Source organism: Choristoneura fumiferana, chromosome 22, assembly GCF_025370935.1.
Source record: "Choristoneura fumiferana chromosome 22, NRCan_CFum_1, whole genome shotgun sequence".
Taxonomy (NCBI): Eukaryota; Metazoa; Arthropoda; class Insecta; order Lepidoptera; family Tortricidae; genus Choristoneura; species Choristoneura fumiferana.
This window is the reverse complement of record NC_133493.1, coordinates 4521715-4543021: the sequence shown is the minus strand read 5'-3', so window position 1 is coordinate 4543021 and position 21307 is coordinate 4521715. Positions and strand designations below refer to the sequence as shown.

At 36.4% G+C, this 21307-nt stretch overlaps 1 protein-coding gene across 1 annotated transcript in view; it reads right to left on the bottom strand.

The window, feature by feature from the left end:
* Positions 1-21307, bottom strand: part of LOC141440183 (neurotrimin-like) — a 178014-nt gene that overhangs the window by 122065 nt on the left and 34642 nt on the right. Inside the window, exon 2 of the mRNA XM_074104644.1 lies at positions 7290-7370. The gene's annotated coding sequence lies outside the window, so the exon portion shown is untranslated. The remainder of the gene's footprint in view (positions 1-7289; positions 7371-21307) is intronic.

Here is a 21307-nt window from a genome sequence, read left to right as displayed (position 1 = left end):
CGACTGCCATAATCTCATAAGTCATAATGTAATGTTTGTCATAATTATTGTTAGTCATAATTTTTTTTCCGCTGAAACCGTACATTTTTCATAATTTTTTAAATGGTCACCTGTAGAACTCTATAAGTTAAGTTAGGTTTGTTTTATAATAATTCTGAAAAATAAATGGTTTCAGAGAAAAAAAGAGTTATGTCAAACATTATGACTATCAATTTTCTACCAGTCGATATATAGCCAATTTAGGTATTTTTCTCTAAAGGTACTTTCGAAGTAATCTAAAAACCACGTAAAACCTATTTTTCTCCAAAAGAGACTTCTTAACTAAACTAGATGTTGGAATAAAATAATAAAAAACTTTACCAATGTGACAAAAAGCGTACTTCACGAAATAATAGCACAATTTCCAGACTGCTTCAAAAACGAATAAGTTCTGTACTTAAAGGTGCCAGTAATTATGCTTGCCAGACTTTTTAATAGCATCCTGTCATTTTATGTCGTACGTCGTAAAACGGCAATGGTAATTTTTAACGATAATTGTACTAAGACACCCTGTATTTTTATTTATAAGTGAGATACAAAGTCAGGTTGAATTATTTTACGAGTACTGTATAATTTTATTAGTTTAAAGGAATTCTTTTCGAACACAAGAAGCAAGACGTGAAACTTTCGAACAATTAATTTTTAGATTATTATATTGAGTATTTTACTTACTTTTATTTACTTACTTTTTTACTTTACTTAAGCACAGGCAATTTTGTGCGCTGAAGTGAGTGAAAAATAAACATATAAATCATTGTCAAATTATAAAAGTTACGCTGTAAAATATAGCTAAAGAGGGTGCCGTGAGATACATTAAAAATTTGTTGTTTTTTCAACACTTCATAATTCATTTACGGGATCTAAAGTACTATTTAGAAATGGGTATAAGAATTAAGATTGTTTTTTTGGAATCTTTTTGTATTTTTTATTTCAATTCCAAATTTTTTGTTACTTTTACGGTCATCCCGTAAAACCGTGTCTATAAGAATGGTTGCTTCACTTATATACATGGTTAAATGTCGGGATACGGGTGGTACAACCTTGTGCATGGTTATTACAAGTATTAACGTAAAAAGTAGTGTATGTATCAAGTAAATTTTAAATAAATGAATATATAATTTCAATAAAATCATTTACAAGTTTTTGCAAGTTACACAATATAAGTGTTTAATCTAGAGGTACGAGTAAGAAAAAAATATTTATGTTCCCCACTTGGGAGACATACCTACTAAATAATTAAAAGTAAAAATAACAAAATTCTATAAATATTCCAATATACAAATAATAACTAATGTTCTAGCGTGAGCTCTAATATGTATGTATAAAAGTAATTCATATGATTATTGGTGTCTCACATAAATAGCTCTGCCTGTATTAAAGCGGACTTAACACTCCTAAAGTTATACCTATCTGTGAGTGCGACGGTTATACTTGTATTTTTAATCTAAACTTAGTTTCAGCTGCCGCCACGTAAACGGGATTGCAAGTTTTGATAAACACAAAAAGGAAAGAACAGACAAACAACAGTCATTCTCGCCAACTGTGTAAAAGAATAAACACCCTGTTGACTTTTAATTTCGCTTTGGCGTTTTTCGTTTTGGTTAACTTTTGACGCGCGTTAATTTTCTCGGAGACGTTTTAGTGATGTAACGGTATTTATATTTATCGGTACCGATATTGACATGATTATCAAGAGTATCTTGTTTAATCACCAAATCAGGGACGTCTTGAAAAAAGGCCAGGTCAAGAGTACCCTAAACCGAAGAGCATGTATGAAGGGAATAATGAAAGTGGACGAAGCGAAACAAGTATGTAAGGATCGTAGCAAGTGGAAAGAAGTGGTCTCTGCCTACCCCTACAAGAAAGATGCGTGATTATATGTATGTATGTATGTATGTATCTTGTTTAATCGACTAAAAAGTGACCAATATTTTTAGTACACTAGCCAATTTTTGGCATTGTTAATAATTTACAGCTATAGCAAAATCAAAGACTTGTTAACGTTTAATTGTTTGAAAACGGTTAAACTGATTATTGCTATACTTGCTTCCATACTTACTCGAATTTTCTTTGCGAACTATTTTTTACTGACGTTCGTGTCATTATAGTGTGTGTAAGTGTGTATGTTTTATGTTTAGTTTTTAAATGGATCTTATTAAAAACATCGTTTCGGCTTTCCGCAACGTTATGTATCTACAGTAGGCCCAATTTATAATCATCATCATCATCATATCAGCCGTAGGACGTCCACAGTTGGAGATAGGCCTCCCCCACGTCAATTTATAATATTCGATGTTTTTTTTTTCTCTTTAATAAATGTTGCTCTCTCTCTCTCTCTCTCCTATATTATCGTATCGGTATTGCCACATCCCTAGTTTTGCTTTGTAAAATAAAAAAACAGAACGACACGCCTTGGGAGCGTGAATTCGTAATGAAAACACCCTTTAAGGTCGCAGCTACTTGTGAAAGTTCGCAAAACTGTTTTGTTTTGCTTCGCGACTTCGTAAATAAATTCTGTAATTAACACAAATTATCCTTTCCGGTAAATCAAAGCCAATTGGTGAAGTAATTAAATGGCGTTTGTTAAAATATTCCAAGTAAAAAAAGTGTTTAAGTTTTTTGGGATTTTACAAGTGTACATTAAGAAATCCATATGTCTTATAAATATTATAATGGACTTCCTGGATTACAAATAATTGATTGAATCAGGCGCTACTTTGCGGAGATCCATATCAATTAACTAAAAGAATTTCCTTGCTCACCCGCGCTAGCTAAGCTTATGCAAAATATGCGTGTTCATGCAGTTCCTCCACCTCCACACTGTAAGAACACACACAAATCACACAAACCCATCTATCACCACCACCACACCACACTGACGCGTTTCGAACTCAACCAGACCTCATCTTCAGAGCAACACAACCGTGAAAGCTTGTTTTTAAAAATGTTGTTATGTTGTATTAGCTTACTTTACATTTCTATTCTTCATACTTTTTTTTTATTCACAGGTTTTTTTAAATAAAACTAACCCCTATCCCACCTGATGTTAAGTGCAGATGAGGCCAAAAGTTTATCTCTATTAGCTCTAGCCTTGAAGAAGCTGTATGTATCCGGAAAAACAAACGACAAGAGCGAATTCCATTCTTTAGCAGTTCGCATTATAAATCCGATATGGGCAATCAGGGGAAAAAACTTGTGTAGTTTTGAAAATTGGTACAGTTATACCTTGCAGTATCCAGATGAACATACTAAAAGTCTTCAATTGGGTCTCGAATATTTGTACAAATAGCTTTATGATTACTTTAGACAAAAGTTTTAAAAGGCCTCCCTCAGAGACCTCTAGTTGCTTCGGTTGGCGGCGGCCTGCATCCAGGTCATCCGCCCATCTCGTTGGGACGAGGTCAAATTGGTGTCAAGTATCCCGTGATATTTATTCATTTATTATATTTATAACATAATGTGAACTAGAAGAATTTCTTTGCTCACCCGCGACCGCGTGGAGGTCCATATCAATGAACTAAAAGAATTTACTTGCTCACCCGCGCCGCGACCTTATGATAGCTAAGTTTATGCAAAATATGCGTGCGTGGTCTAACATCTGGTAGCATGGTGTACGGTTGTGCTGCTCTGAAGATGAGCTCTGGTTGAGTTCGAAACGCGTCAGTGTAGTGTGGTGGTGGTGATGGACGGGTTTGTGTGATTTGTGTGTGTTCTTGCAGTGTGGAGGTGGAGGAACTGCATGAACACGCATATTTTGCATAAACTTAGCTATCATAAGGCCGCGGCGCGGGTGAGCAAGGAAATTCTTTTAGTTCATTGATATGGACCTCCGCAAAGTAACACCTGATTCAATAAATTAGCATAATGTGACCATATTTCATATTTTTTTTAATTTAATGCTGGCCATTGAGCTTAACCGATGTCACCATTCAGAACAGCGTATAGCCTAGTTTGTAATGGAAGGACTATTGTCCCTAAATTGCTTAGTATAATAGGCGTTTCATTACGAGTAATCTCGGAGAAGCCAGCCGGAGGGCAGAGAACAATGTGAGGGCTTGTATGAGGTTATTAAATGAAATTCTGGGGGCATAGAGAGTTTGAACTGGTCAAGTTTGCCCTTAACGCTTCTTAATCTAAAGGTGACTTCTAAAATGGTGAACAGAAATATATATTTCTCACTCTGGAGCTCTAGATTAAACACTTGTCTTATACGTAAAAATGTGCAAAAATCGGTAAATATTCTTATCATAATTAATAAAGTAGTAATTAAGTTTAAATCTACTTGATCTCGTGGTTACCCTACTTACGTTGAACGATGATCCTACGTATATTATAAATAAGCTAGTATTTAATATTAACGGACATTCCTTTAAAAAAAAGTTTTTCACTGGCTATAGTTAACATATTATAATGGAAAACCAGACGTGCAGTGACATACAGTCAGACAGCAGAGTTTTATTAATAAGTTACGAAACTCAAAAACGAGTGTGCTTAGTAAAACAAAAGGGCTCTCCTTCCTGGGCTCCACGTTGCTAACGATCTTCAGTTTTTGTGACTGTGCTACAACATTATTCTGCGGGATTATATACAAGTGAATTTACATAATATGGTCGTCGCACAGAATTGGAGTCTAAAAATAAACATGTATTTTTGTAGTCCTTGTCTTCTAATAGTTTATTACTAGTACTGTTACGGATGGGAAAACAGTTATTTTCTTGTAGATAGGAAAAAGTTGGAACAAATCTCACACTTAGTGAAATTACTTTATATTTTTCAGAACAAAAAGGAAAACTATTTTCTTCAAATTTTTGAAAATATTTTTTTTAAGAAAGATGACATGAAAATAACACCAAGAAATTAAAAGTAAAAAGATAATTCAATTATTGCTAATATGCTTTCGATGCAATTCCTTACAACAGAACTATACACGGAGCCCCTATCGGAGAGTGTCTTGCCTGAAACCTAACTCGGTTTCCGACCGAATAGAGGCACCTGCGAGGCTATCTTCTCTGTACGCCAGCTTCAAGAGAAATGTCGAGAACAAGGTCAACCAATGTACCTCTGCTTCGTGGACCTTGAAAAAGCATTCGACAGCGTGCCTCGTAAAGCCTTAAGGGTGGTTCTAGCGAAACTAGGATGTACGGAAAAGTTTGTCAGGATGATGACTACTGCATGATGAGGATGACATTTACACCCTGCTTTCAAATAAATAAAACCAGCCAAGAGCGTGTCGGACACGCCTGAAATAGGGTTCCGTAGCCATTACGCAAAATTAAGTAATATTTTTCTAAGGATTTCGTATTTTGTACGGAATATTCCAAGTTTAGGTATATTTTATACCTTAGGCTTAGCGACTCTTAAACTGCTAATAATTCTCAAGAAAACTTAAGCGTTATAGTTTTCCTTGTAAGTTTGATATACTTACTACCATCCTGAATTTTCACAAATTTTACCACCGACCGGTTTAGATTTTAGAGGGGGGGGGGCGGTCGATTTTAATGAAATTTGCACTTTAAAGTTGAATATTTTGCAAACAAATCACTGTATCGAAAAATCGTTTTAGCAACTCCCTAGTGGTTTTAGAAGACCTATCCAACGATACCCCACACTACAAGGTTGGATGAAAAAAAATCTCCCCCACTTTACGTCTAAAGAAGCTATTCTAAAAAAAAAAAAATTTTATTTTATTGTACCATTTTATGGCATAGTTTACATATGTATTCCTGCAAAATAACAGCTTTCTAGCATTGATAGTTCCTGAGCAAAGCCGCTGACGGACAGACAGACAGACATGGCGATAATTATAAGGGTTCCGTCCGAAGGGCGAAACCTAAAAACGCATTCAAATCGATCGGTCCACCCGTTTAAGAGCTATGGTGCCACAGACAGACACACACGCAGACGCACATAGCGGTCAAACTTATAACACCCCTTTTTTGCGTTGGGGGTTTAAAACAATTTAACAATCGGTGAAGGTCGATCTTACAACATAAACCCTGTACACAATATACAACAAAACCTTCCAGCAAACTTTAAACAACATTTTATAATTTTTTACGCGAACTCAGAAAATCTATACGACCTTTCATCGGAATCCTCAGGAGAATGTTAAACAGATACCTTTGTACCCGACCTACATATATACCTGAACTGTTAGCTATTCGGCTATTCATACAAAATTTATTTTCCCATATACTTCGTTACAATGGAGCCCAGAATTCATTACCGTAAATCTATTGGGAGGCGTTTAAATTGAACGAATTCAGAATACACATTAAGTAAACTTGATTTTCGATGCCCCATTTTACATTCATAGTCAAAATATCACAAACGGGGCATAACACGCTAACACACGAGTAATATTTACCTCGTAGACCGTAGTAGACTTCGACCACATACTTAGTTGCAATAGACGGCTTTAGTGGTATGATGGACTATTGACCTATGAGTGAAAATCACGAAAGCTTAAAAAAATATGAGCAGTCGGCAGTTCTTTCCGGTTACGTTGCAGTTGGAATGCAGTCCATCTGTGCTGGCCCTAATTGTTTCAGTTCATTTGTTTCGTTTTGAATTTGGAAGCTCTATTTTTGATAAAACAGGCCAAGTGCAAGTTGGACTCGCGGAATGAGGGTTCCGTATGAATTGTAATTAAGTAACTATGAATATCCAGCAGAAGTTCCTACCCTATAGGTTTTTCGGTGACAACAATTTGTTTGGAAACACCTTTTGGAATGATTATCTTTTGAATCTGTTGACCTTAGTATTTCATATAAATTTCAGCTTAATACACCCACGCGTTCTGGAGAAAAACGTCTTGACAGACGGACAAACAGACAGCCAGACGGACAGACGAACAACTAAGTGATCATATAAGGGTTCGTTATTTTCCTTTTGAGAGACGGAATCCTAAGCAAAGTCTTATTATAGAAAAAGCTGGTCGAGCGTGCGTCGGAATTGTACCAATTTGAAGGCAAGTAAAAAGTAAATTCTTATTCCTATGGAAAACTAAGTTATTTTTGGTGTATCAGTAATTTGAGACATTAACTGATAGAGCAAATAAAATACCAACTAAACTAGTTAATTTCTTATTCTTGTTACGAGAAACGTAGGTATTGTATTACTCAAAAGCTAGAACTTTGAAATTACCTACATTTGACTGTTAAACTTTAGTTAGCCAATTTGATACTGTTTCACTAATTTAATCTACAAATTTAACCAACAAGTCTATGCTTTTAACTAAACAAACTTACCAGTGCAGTCCTGTGTGGCGCTATTGCCCTTACTCTCCTATTACTTCAGTATGCGGTGACTTTAGTTCCGATTTTGCCCACCTGCAAAACAAATGTGTAAAGTTATTAAAGTGCAATAGATTTTAACTGAAATAGAAAGCACTACTGTTTAGCTCTGAAATGTTATGGCCGCCTATTGCTAATTTTATATATTTTCTCCATGTAGGTACTTGTTTTTTAACCCCAACGCAAAAGAGGGGTGTTATAAGTTTGACGCCAATCTCTGCCTGTATGTCTGTGACATCGTAGCTCTCAAACGACTAGACTGATTTCGACGCGGTTTTTTTATCCAAAAAACGAGTTTCCTTACTAATTTTTTTTTTAGTTTTAGGTTTTTTATTTTATTTTATGTAGGTAAGTATTTTAAGTTTAGAATAGTTTTAGGTAAGTACCTAGTTTTTAATTAATTGTTATATTTGTAAGTCAGAATTATCGAAATAAATAGCTCATTAGCTTTGACGAAAAAATATGGGGTATAATCTACGGTATAATGCAAGAGGAAACAGTAAATAAGAATTAAATTAAAAATAAAACTATCCTAAACTTAACATAAACCTAAAAAAACCGGGCAAGTGCGAGTCGGACTCGCGCACTGAGGGTTCCGTACACTTTTTTTTTATATTTGAGTTGATTGAATGAAAGGTAAATTTGCGAAGATCGTAAGATTTATTACGTAAAATAAAACTACTTACTAGATCTCGTTCAAACCAATTTTCGGTGGAAGTTTGCATGGTAATTGTACATCATATATTGTTTTTAGTTTTATCATTCTCTTATTTTAGAAGTTACAGGGGGGAGAAACACATTTTAGCACTTTGGAAGTGTCTCTCGCGCAAACTATTCAGTTTAAAAAAAATGATATTAGATACATCGATATCATTTTTGAAGATCTATCAATAAATACCCCACACGTATGGGTTTGATAAAAAAAAATGAGTTTCAGTTCTAAGTATGGGAACCCCCAAAATTTATTGTTTTTTTTTCTATTTTTGTGTAAAAATCTTAATGCGGTTCACAGAATACATCTACTTACTAAGTTTCAATAGTATAGTTCTTACAGTTTCGGAAAAAAGTGGCTGTGACATACGGACGGATAGATAGACAGACATGGCGAATCCATAAGGGTTCCGTTTTTTGCCATTTGGCTACGGAACCCTAAAAACTAAAACAAATTATTGAAGCTAGACACCTAAGGCAAGATTCCGAAGGGATGCTGCCAGCGTGTCCACTCTGACGTAATGTCCTAAATTTAGTCTGTCCGATTTAACTAAATCACTAAATCCTATTCTATCATTATGTTAATGTTAAAAGCCAGTCATCCATTAACAGTTTCTAGATTCAACTAAGGATAAACGTCCATCTTTGAGTGCGAAAGCCTTCAATTTAACGTCCTTTCGAAAGTCTAGAGCTCTCAATAGAATCTTGAGATCCACATAAAGTATTCTTTGAACGTATCTCGGATCGAATCACTGGAATAGTGATGGGCGCTGATGTGAAATTGATACCGGTATTATACCGAAACCGATTAAGCTTAGTGAAAATGAGAAATTAAATGAGGGTTGTGGCCATAAGTTTCATTTAAATGCGTTTTCAAATCTTGCGATTGCATTTAGATTAAGTCTTATCGTCGGAATGATTTATAATTTTACTAATATAGAATTTTATTGTGTTAAAACTGTTTATAGCAAAAAAATATCAACGTAAAGTGCATCAAAATAGCAGTAATTATAAACGAAGTTCTGGTTCCAATTTCATCCGTTTTCCCTTTATTGACGCTCTGCCGGTGTGGTTTTATTAAACACGTCAAATGTGTCCAGAAATAAAATTAAATGTGAATTCTCATCTTCGTTTGAGCTGTGTTAATTTTTTATATTTACTACATACACGTGCAGAACGGGTCCACTAACAAGAGTGCAGCTTTTAAGTTAAAAAAAGAGAACGACAAGGAAATGGTCTTATAAGTCACCTTCTTTAAAAAAATGCTATTATAGAGATGACAAAATTAAACCTGTATATCTGTAGTCGTACACTTTTTTTCAATTAATTTTGTACCTACTACTTAACAATAATTTCCAATCTTAGTACAAATTCATCATCATCATATCAGCCGTAGGACATCCATTGATGGGCATAAGCCTTTCCACTAGACCTCCAGTTGCTTCGGTGGAAGTCGCCGGCATGCTCGGCTCGGCATCCATTCGAGAACTTTCAGAACCATCTGCTGTGCATGTCTCTTGTGTGTACAAATTTATATCATTTATCTATCAGAGCCAGTCCAAATGGAACGCATTCCAACTGCAACATAACCAATACTGTCGAATACCCACATACATATACGCCAACATATAGTACCCCACATTCCAACCGCAGCCAGAGTGCATTAGGCCCTTAATGAAGTACTATTTATATCTATATATCAATAAAACAACACCTTAACTAACTGCAACTTTTTAATACCTTCCATATCATCATCCCAGCCTATATACGTCCTACTGCTGGGCACAGGCCTCCTCGCAGAATGAGAGGGCTCGGGCCGTAGTTCCCATACGGGCACAGTGCGGATCGGAAACTTCACACATACCTACCATTGAATTGCTTCGTAGGTTTGTGCAGGATTCTTCACAATGTTTTTTTCACAAGGAGCAATTTTTCAAGATTCTCACGGAATAGGGAAAAGTTTTTTTTTCTTTCTGCCACGAGAAACTGTCGGAAACAAGCCAGTTCTTCTATATAAAATTAATAAATTAAATCACTATAGTGGTTGCGAAGCCACCATATCTCAGGCCTATCATTAGCATGACCCAATTACCGACCAAGGGATGACCACCAGCGACTGTGTTATGTAATTAATGGTCTCCTAGCGTGTTGCAGAAAGCTATTTTTAAGCAATTTTGTATTGTACTGTTTTGTAACTCTTTATTGTACATAAAAACACATGAAATTAATAGAAAACAGGATAATAAGATATACAAAGGCAAACTTATCCCTTAAAGGGATCTCTTTCAGTTAATTTTTGAACGATTGACAGGATATCGGAAACAAGAGTAGTCACTACGAGTACAATGGACAGATAAAAAAGGACCGACATTTTAAATTTACTCCAACAGTGCATTTTAATTCTGGAGGATGCTCTTTTTCGTCTTTTTGTATTCATTAAAATATATTCACCGATAATATTTTTGAATATATATTTCCGTAGTAGGTGTTGCTCATAAATTTTATCAAATTCGTTTACAATTTTGGTTAATTGTTCAAGTTTAAAATGAAAGCTGATTTTTGTCTGCTCAGATAAACAACGTGATATATAATTGTAATATGTCTAAACAACATTAGTTATTTTATTATATTTATTTGTCAATAGTATTAAATCATTTGCTATTAGATAAAATAAATAAACCTGTCAAAGTTCTGCGTTTTATTGAACACAGTATAAATAATAAGATGTCCATTAAATTTAATGGAATACCATAAATTTTATGGACTTCTTGTAAATTACTTGTATTCGAGTCGTTTCTTGATATATACAATTTATATATTATTTATTTGATTTTGGCTTAATACTACTTATTTGATTTCTTTTGCTCCATAATCACATCTAATAATTCTATAATCTTATACTCCTTTCCCCTATTTGTAATACTTTTATGTATAATGTTTCGTGAACGATAAATGCCTTAACGGTAACCCCTTTATTGAAATAGCATGTGTACGAGTATTAACTATTATTTATAATCTCACTAGTGTTAACCTTTTTCTGAGTTTCATGGTCACGGGCTCACGCAACTTATTAAAAAGGTGCCACGCAATAAAACTGCTGGTATCGGTTACTTGATTAAAATTACGATAACATCACTAAACGGGTCATAAAATTAAATTGATACCAAAGATATTGTCAAACAAGGTGTTTAAGTATTTTTTATAAGTTTGATGATTCATATCAGTATCTAGTTTAGACAGATTTACATTTTGATTGATTGAGGCGTTAATTTGGGTTGGTGCATATCAGTGATATCCTTAATATATCTCGCTTCTACTTAAAATAAACATAACCTACATATATCCCAAATAAACATATTTCAGGAATATCTCTTTAATTGGTTAAGATCGCGGGATCGCGTTGGATGCGGAAAGCACAAGCCGATCTGAGTGGAGAGCCTTGGGGGAGGCCTATGTCCAGCAGTAGACGTCTTTCGGCTGACATGATCTCTGTAATTGTGGTGTCTACAATATGTTTATCAGAACATACATATCAGATACAGTATTGGATACAGTACCTATAAGAAAAAAAACCGGCCAAGAGAGTGTCGGACACGCTCAAAATAAGGTTCCGTAGCCATTAGGAAAAAATTAAGTAATATTTTTCTAAGGATTTGGTATTTTATACGGAATCTTCCAAGTTTAGGTATATTTTATACCTTAGGCTGCTATTTACTCTTAAACTACTAATAATTCTCAAGCAAACTTAGCCGTTATAGTTTTCCTTGAAAGTTTGATATACTTACTACCATCCTGAATTTTTTTAAATTTTTCCAGTAACATTTGGGAAATTAGTAATTTGGGCAAATATTTTTCCGAAAAGCCATGATTCCGCGGATACGACGTTGTAATTAATATAATAAGGTGCCAACTATAGTTTACCCCACCTTAATATCAGATCCTAACTCCTTGTCAGAATCTATGTAATTAATCAAAATGTAATTCATCCTTTGATTCGCTATATCCTACTATCCGCATGCCACGTCAAGTCGTAAACTTCTAATTTAATAATAATGACGAGGCATTACAAATTAGTTCAACTGGATTTTATGTTGTATAGCCTTTAGCCGTGGCTTTGTACGTTCGCATACGATAACTTTAGAAATTAATAATAATAATATTTTTATTTCGACCAACATACATAGTATAAATTCCCATGGAAATATCAAAAAATTACGTCATATTATTCTTTTGTATTATATTTTAATGTTATGAAGAACATCCATCAAAATTTAATGTCTCCGCACTAAATCCGCCTTTGTACAAGTATCTCAAAGTTTTTCAATTATATTTTATTTCTTTTCATTAGTACAATAAAGAGTTTACATACATACATAAATGTATGAAGTTACGGTTTTTTTTTCACATCCCGATCCCGTAGAGATATCGGCATAAAAAGTACTCTATGTTTCTCCATCTGTCTTAACACGAATTTTCATACAAATATCCTTAAATCGATTCAGCATGAATAGTCAGAAACACAGACACGCACCTACAAACTATCACATTTATAATTTTAGTAGGATGACGTGCCATTACAAATTAGTTAGTGTAATGTGTATAGGTAAATTTTTAACGAAATAAACCCCTAACTAGGCGTGTGTAGTTTAAACCTAAACTATACGTATTATGATTCAATTTTAACGGCGTCTAATCACGTAATGGTTTAGTGAAAACTAACTTTTTACACACGAACGCGTATTATGAAAGCCAAATTTTCACGTACAGTTTAACCAAGTAATTATTTTGTAATAGAATTGTAATTAAAAGTTTAAAATTCTATGAGTTTCTTCACTAGACTGAATCAGAAGTACGACAATTCACCGAAGAACAAAGTCGTCGGTATAGTTTTTTTTTTTGACTGGACGCCAAACGAGCAAGTGGGTCTCCTGATGGTAAAAAATCACCACCACCCATAGACACCTGCAACACCAGGGGGATTGCAAATGCGTTGCCAACCTAGAGGCCTAAGATGGGATACCTAAAGTGCCAGTAATTTCACCGGCTGTCTTACTCTCCACGCCGAAACACAACAGTGCAAGCACTGCTGCTTCACGGCAGGATTAGTGAGCAAGATGGTGGTAGCAATCCGGGCGGACCTTGCACAAGGTCCTACCACCTGCAAAGCTTGAAGAAAATGTAAGTTAACGCAACTGGCAGACCACATCGCTTAAATAACAGATAACCGTTGGGGGAGGAAGATTCTGGAGTGGTAAGTACGAACCACAAGGCACAGCGTTAGCACTAATTGCCACTAGTTGGACCCAGATATGTGCAAGAAAGTCTTTTTTCTCTAGTGGGCCTTTTATTTTGCGACTAACGATGATGATGATGATGATTTTTTAATAATTCATCATCATCATCATCATCATCAGCCGGAAGACGTCCACTGCTGGACAAAGGCCTCCCCCTTAGAACGCCACAATGAACGACAACTCGCCACTTGCATCCACCGGTTTCCCGGTACTCTCACGATGTCGTCAGTCGACCTGGTGGGAGACCTGCCAACGCTTCGTCTTCCGGTTCGTGGTCGCCACTCGAGGACTTTTCTCCCCCAACGGTTATCTGTTCTTCGAGCGATGTGGCCTGCCCATTGCCACATCATCATTGCCCATTTTAAATAATTAATTTGCTTGAAATTGAATTAATTTGCGTGAAATTGAGTTACTAACTTAATATTAGTAGAAAAGGTCAGATAAATAGAAACCGCTCCGCGTCATACTAGGCGCAAAGGTGCCCAATCTACGAATAATAATTTGCCCAATACAATTGCCGCATTGCCCCGTTTCACCGCGATGGACAACCTTTGCACCAGGAACGACCCAGAGCGAGGGTCAAGACCTCTCTCACGAAGACGGCGCCCCACTTCTTTAAAAAAGTTTGCCCGGAGCACAAATATAACCGGTCGTCGAAAATTAGTAGGATAGGATTGAAAATACAAACTGAAATATAGATGCACAGAAAAACCAGAAAAATGAGACCAGCACTGGAAATCGAACCCAGGTCCTCGGCATTCCGTGCCGTGTGTTATACCGCTACACCACTGCTGGACAACTGATTCAGGTTTTACGGGATGACCGTAAAAGTAAAAATTTGGAATTGAAATAAAAGATACAAAAAGATTCCAAAAAACCAATCCTAGGATAGGATTATTCGGTATCGGTTTTAAGAATCTATACTAGTATGAGGGCATCACTATTCGGGAAAAAAGGAGCTCAGTGAATGGTACTCGAATGCAGTGCTTATTGTTAGGGATGCAATTCACTGGTATCCGATAGGGTTTTGAAAAGTTTTTATTAGAGAGAGAGAGAGAGAGAGAGATTTATTTACACATATTTGATATACAGAAAAAATACGTTAGGAAGAAATAAAAAAAACATCGAATAGTATATTAAATATAATGACCCGGATAACTCACGTCTTAAATCGAGTTTAGCTCGACATGTTTCGGGCTAATCCGTAGCCCTTCGTCTTCGGAGCAAAGCGACTCAGCGGCTGCTGCAACACGCGCACGAAACATGTCGAGCTAAACTCGATTTAAGACGTGAGTTATCCGGGTCATTATATTTAATTGAGTGAGTCTCACGGTAGTTTCAAATCGAATAGTATAAATTGGGACCCACTCAGCATAATGTTGCGGCAAGCCACAACGCTGTTTTTCAGTGGGACCCATTTAAAATAAAGACATATACACACTAGGCTGTGACGACACGAACGCCAGCGGAAGGTAGTTCGCAAACAAAGTAGATTAGTATTAGAGTTAGCCGTGGTATTTTCGTTTGGTGGTAGATTTACGGCCTCTTAAGTGGGGGATCGTGGATTCAAACCCAGGCTCGCATCGAGTTATTCAGAATCGTGTGGGAAATTGCATTTGAATTTTATGATGTAAACATAACACCGGAGCTAAAGCTAGCTACGGTGTATGTTTTGACAAACCTATAGGTTGAAAACCGTCCTTTTTTTTTTATTCGACTGGATGGCAAACGAGCAAGTGGGTCTCCTGGTGGTAAGAGATCACCACCGCCCATAGACACCTGCAACACCAGGGGGAATGCAGATGCGTTGCCAACCTAGAGGCCTAAGATGGGATACCTCAAGTGCCAGTAATTTCACCGGCTGTCTTACTCTCCACGCAGCACTGCTGCTTCACGGCAGGATTAGCGAGCAAGATGGTGGTAGCTATCCGGGCGGACCTTGCACAAGGTCCTACCACCTGCAACCGTCCTGCTGTTTAGGCTACGGAGAGGATCAAAGAAATTGCAACCTACACTTGAAAATCGTAACCTTGCCTTTGTACTTCTTTCTGTGTATCTGTACTTTTACAAGCTTTTATTTAGCTTGCCCTGTTTATTTATTTATTTGTTTGCTTCTTAGCTTGGGTCAAATCTTGGATGCTAAATTCGACCCACTTCCAGCGGTCTGATTGGCTTTAAATTTGGCACACTTATGTAAATTTGATGACAATACAATAATCTGGTAGTAACATCTTGGTGGTCTTGCCAGGATCGTCTCCGCAGGAGAGAACTCCTCAATGGTTAATAGTACAGACTTGAAATTTGGTACGGATATGCAGTTTAGATGACAATGCAAGTACAGTCAGCAAAAAAGCTTTTATTACAAATGAAATTTTTACAGAAACTTTTTATTCGACTGCCCGAAGAAGTGTTATGTTTTTCGAGCTTATGTAGGTACGTATGTGCGTATGTATGTATTTTCTTCGGTCCTCGCTGCAGCCTAAACGGCTGGACGAATTTAATTTGAGGTATCATAAGACTCGTAATAACTGTCGGAGTGACATCTTCTTCTTCTTCAGCGCGTTTTCGCCCACCGTTGGGCATACGCCTCTCCAGCTTTCTCCACCCGGATCGACTGTCCGTCTCTCTCTTCCAGACCGGTCCTGCTGTCTCCACTATGTCATCGGACCATCGAGCAGGCGGTCTGCCCACATTTCTTTTCCCTAGCCGGGGTCTCCACTCCAGAACGCGCTTGCTCCACCGTTCGTCGTGTCGTCGGCACACGTGGCCGGCCCAGGCCCATTTCAGCTTCGCTACTCTATGTCCCACATCGACCACTTGTGACATAGGGTATGTAATATTGTTGGAAATGTAAAACCTCCATCAATTCAAGACTTTCAAGTCATAGTTTCTTCTAATGGTCTGTCGTCCTATCTGACACATTTCAAATGCGAGCCGATCGTACAAGTCCTAAATAAACCAGATTTATTATTTAAATAGTTTATTTTCATTTAATTTATCAGGTTACGGGCCCAGAATAGCCCAGGAACTATTAGTGAAGTGCTTTCTATAAAATATTAGTGAATTTCAGACTAAAAATTGTGAACACAAATAGTGACAGTCCAGAACGTTCGAAACCGTGTTTTGTCGTTTTTCATTTTTGAATTGGGTGATTTCAATTTTCAATTTCAACGCCTAAAATGGCATCGAACAATTCAATGGCATTAATTGAAAAGTTAACCGGCCGTGAAAATTATGCTACTTGGCAGTTTGCAGTAAAAACATATCTGCAACATGAAGATTTGTGGTGCTGTATTGAAAATTCCGACCCATCGGCAAAAATAGACCCAAAACTAGACATTAAAGCAAGAACAAAAATAATTCTCTTGATTGATCCGATAAACTATGTTCACGTTCAGGAAGAAAGCACGGCTAAAGCTGTCTGGAATAAATTGGCAACGGCCTTTGACGACTCCGGGCTGACACGCCGAGTAGGTCTTCTGCGAGACTTGTGCAATACTTCGCTCAGTGGATGTCAAAATATTGAGGAATATGTGAGCAAGATCATGTCAACAGCTCATAAGCTTCGGAACATTGGCTTCAAAGTGGATGACGAGTGGCTCGGTACACTGCTGCTCTCCGGTCTGCCAGAATCTTATCAGCCAATGATTATAGCTATTGAAAGCTCCGGCACGAAGATATCCGCAGATTCTGTGAAAGCAAAATTGTTACAAGATGTCAGAAATACTGAAAATAACACTACAGCGTTTGCAGTGAACAAGAAGAATTTTAATAACAGTGACAAGAAGCAATTCAAGGGTCCAAGGTGTTATTCCTGTAACAAATATGGTCATAAGAGCCCTGACTGCAAAACTAAACCTAAAAATAAGGTACAGAAACCTACCTCTTCTTATGCTGCTGTGTTTGTGGCCTCTTCTCATTATGATGACGCCTGGTACATAGACTCTGGCGCCTCCGCACATATGACGAAGAACAAGAACTTATTTCTGCTGGAAACATCTTCTGTAATAAAGAATATTCGAGTTGCTGATAATAAAATGTTATCCGTGCAAAGCTCAGGACAAGTGAGCCTTAATGTTTGCGATGATAAAGGCCAAGAGAACAAGGTACTGTTTACAAATGTGTTATATGTTCCAGAACTAGCAACAAATTTGCTATCCGTGAGTCAGATTACTCAAAATGGTGGCCATGTGGAATTTGATAAGTCCGGCTGTGTCATTTTGAACAGCAAACGTCAAATTGTAGCTACTGCAAGTGTTTTTAACAACATGTACCGGCTGAATATGCCAGGAGGCAATGCATACATGTCTGGTGTTGAAAAGCAGGATATTTATTTATGGCACCAGAGAATGGGACATTTAAATTTTGACAGTTTAAAGAAAATGTCTGAAAATACTGAACATGTAATTTTCTCAGATAAAATAGAAAATCTGACATGTATCACTTGCAAAGAAGGCAAGCAGACACGATTACCATTTAAGAGTTCAGGTGTAAAGGTTAATAAACCTCTTGAATTGGTTCACTCCGATATATGTGGTCCAATGGAAACACAATCTCTTGGTGGTGCCAGATATTTCTTGACCTTTCTTGATGATTACTCCAAAAGAATCTCCGTATACTTTCTTCGCAACAAGTCTGAAGCTCTTGATAAATTTAAAGAATTCAAACAAGAAGTTGAGAACCAATTAGATGCTCGTATAAAGATTCTCCGAACAGATAATGGACTGGAGTATGATAACAAAAATTTCTCTGATTTTCTGAAAAGCGCTGGAATTATACATCAGACAACCACTCCGTACACAGCTGAACAGAACGGATCTGCTGAACGAATGAACCGCTCGTTGGTAGAAAGAGCAAAATGTATGCTACTCAATGCTAATCTGCCGAAATTGTATTGGGCTGATGCAATACATACTGCTGCTTATGTCATCAATCGTTCTCCAACGAAGTCCCTGTCGTTTAAAACTCCTGTAGAAATGTGGTCCGGTCTGAAACCAAATGTGAGTCACATGCGAATCTTTGGTTGTGAAGCCATGGTTCACCTGCCTAAAGAAAAGCGCAAGAAGTGGGATCCAAAAGCACACAAAATGATCTTTATTGGATACTGTGACCACACAAAAGGTTATAGATTTATATTACCCAACTCCAGAAAGGTAATAAAAAGCAGAGATGCTGTGTTTCTTGAATCTACTGTGAAGAGAGACTTTGTTCCTGTAGAAATGTCCACGAAGAAACCTGAAAAAGAAGAAGAAAGTTTAATGAATGAAAGTTTCACTTCAGAAAGTTCATATGAAACTGTAAAAGGAAACAAATCATCGGACAGTGAATACATACCTGATACCAGTCTTGATTCTCCTGAAATAAGTAAAGTTACTTTGAGACCCAGAAATAAAATCAATAACAAGAATTTAAATTTAGTCCATTCTGAAGAAAATACTTACCTGTGTTCAGTGACGCCTGGTATTCCTGAAACATACAAAGAAGCGATTAGTTCAGAAAACAAAGATGAATGGATAAAATCAATTGATGAAGAACTTGAAGCTCATGAGAAAAACAGAACCTGGATATTGACTGAAAAACCTCCAAATGCCAAAATAATAGGATGCAAATGGGTGTTCCGCATAAAAGAAGAGTCAACAGGTCCACGTTTTAAATCGAGACTTTGTGCAAAGGGCTTTGCACAAACTGCAGGTATCGACTACACCGAAACGTTCGCTCCGACAGTAAGGTATGATTCAATCCGTTTATTATTGTCCATGGCTGTCCAGTATGATCTTAAACTGCTTCAACTTGACGTCAAAACTGCATTTTTATATGGTGAGCTTGAGGAGACCATATTCATGACTCCACCTGAAGGTCTGCCCTGTGAAGACAACATGGTATGTAAGCTCAACAAGTCACTATACGGTTTGAAGCAGGCTCCCCGATGCTGGAATAAGAAATTTGACTCTGTCCTTAAGAAATTTGGTTTTGTTAATAGCAAGGCTGATCATTGTGTTTATGTTGGTCAAGTCAATAATGAGAAATGCTATCTTTGTCTATATGTCGATGACGGATTGTTATTTTCTAAAAATGAATCGGCACTGATAGAAATAACTAAGGAATTGAGTACAGTATTTGAAATAAAAATAATGAATAAAGTCAGTAACTATGTGGGTATGCAGATTGAAATACTAAGTAACGGTATTTTTATTCATCAAACTAAATATGTGGAAAATTTGTTGAACAAGTTTAACATGACTAATGCTAATCCCAACAGTGTTCCGGTTGACCCCCATGTTAAGTTACAAAAGGGAGAAGGTGAGCCAGAGAAGAATATCCCATACAGAGAGGCGGTGGGATCCCTCATGCACCTGGCTACAGTGAGTCGACCTGAAATTATGTTTGCCGTGAGTCTGGTGAGTCGATTTCTTACTTGTTACAACAAATCACACTGGAACGCAATACTGAAAATCTTCAAATACCTGATAGAAACAAAAGAGTACGGGTTGTATTACTCACAATCGTCACAACCAGCAGAAGTAACTGGTTACAGTGATGCTGATTACGCCAACGATCTCGATACAAGACGTTCCGTCACAGGCTACGTTTTCATTAAAAATGGAGCGGCTGTAACGTGGTCCAGTCAAAGACAACAAACAGTTGCTCTGTCAACTACTGAAGCTGAATTCATGGCAGCTTGTGCCGCAACGAAGGAAGCTATGTGGATAAGACAATTGTTGTGTGATATTGGTGATTATAAACAAGACACGATGTGCTTACATTTAGATAATCAAAGTGCAATAAGCGTTATCAAAAATGTAAACTTTCATAAAAGATGCAAGCACATTGATATTAAGTACCACTTTGTTAAAGAGAAGTTCCATCAAAAAATAATTGATCTGAAGGCTGTAAGCAGCGAAAATCAATTTGCAGACATATTTACCAAAGCCTTTGTCGAAAGATAAATTTCAATTTTTGAGATCTAAACTTGGAATGTCTGACTTTATTTCTGTATCAAAGTAAATGCAAATTTAATATGTTTGTCAGACATGTAAGTTGTATGTCTTGTTTAATGGCTCATGTAGGAGTTATACTGTTAAGTTTTCTTTATTATGAATGTTAGAAAGCTTGAATTTAGTAGTCATACTTGTTAAGGCCATTTTTTGGCCGGATGCTGCACTTCGTGAAGAAAGCAAGCCGCTTTGCACAGTGATAGTACAGACTAAACTGAGTGATTTGACTCGCAGCAGCGGAAGTTTCACCCCTTAGGAACAGAGATGGCGCCACTTCTTTAAAAATATTTCAAAAAATTCTACAAGCTAAAGTAATAAACCGATTTCAATGTTTAATATCGCAAATGAGAGCCGGTTACATACGTTACTTATAAAAAAAATACAAAAAAATATTTACATAAAACTTTTGTCAAAAAACGCCATCTTAAGTTTTTTTTCTTACCTGATTTGTAGTTTTTACTTGATTGCTTAAAAAAACTGTATGCAACATGAATGGTTTAATGCATATACATATTACTGAGTACATAACGAGTATTTTAAAAAAAATCCGACACCGATACCTATCATATTTAACGAAATATGAAAGTTTAAATGTGAGCACAAATTTCGTTAAAAAAAATTCAATAAATTCTACAAGCTAAACTAATGAACCGATTTAAATGTTTAATATCCCAAAATAAAGCTCATAAAATTCATTATGTACAATAAAATATTAAAAAAATAATTACTGAAAACTTTTGGCAAAAAACGCCATCTTAAGTTTTTATTTCTTACCTGATTGGTAGTTTTTACTTGATTGCTTAAAAACATTGTATGTTGTATGCAACATGAATGGTTTAATGCATACTTATATATATTTCTGAGTAAATAACAAGTATTATAAAAAAAAACCGACACCGATACCCTTCATACTTCACGAAATATTTAAGTTTAATTGTGCACGCTTTTCTTACAAATAAATTTCAACGAAATC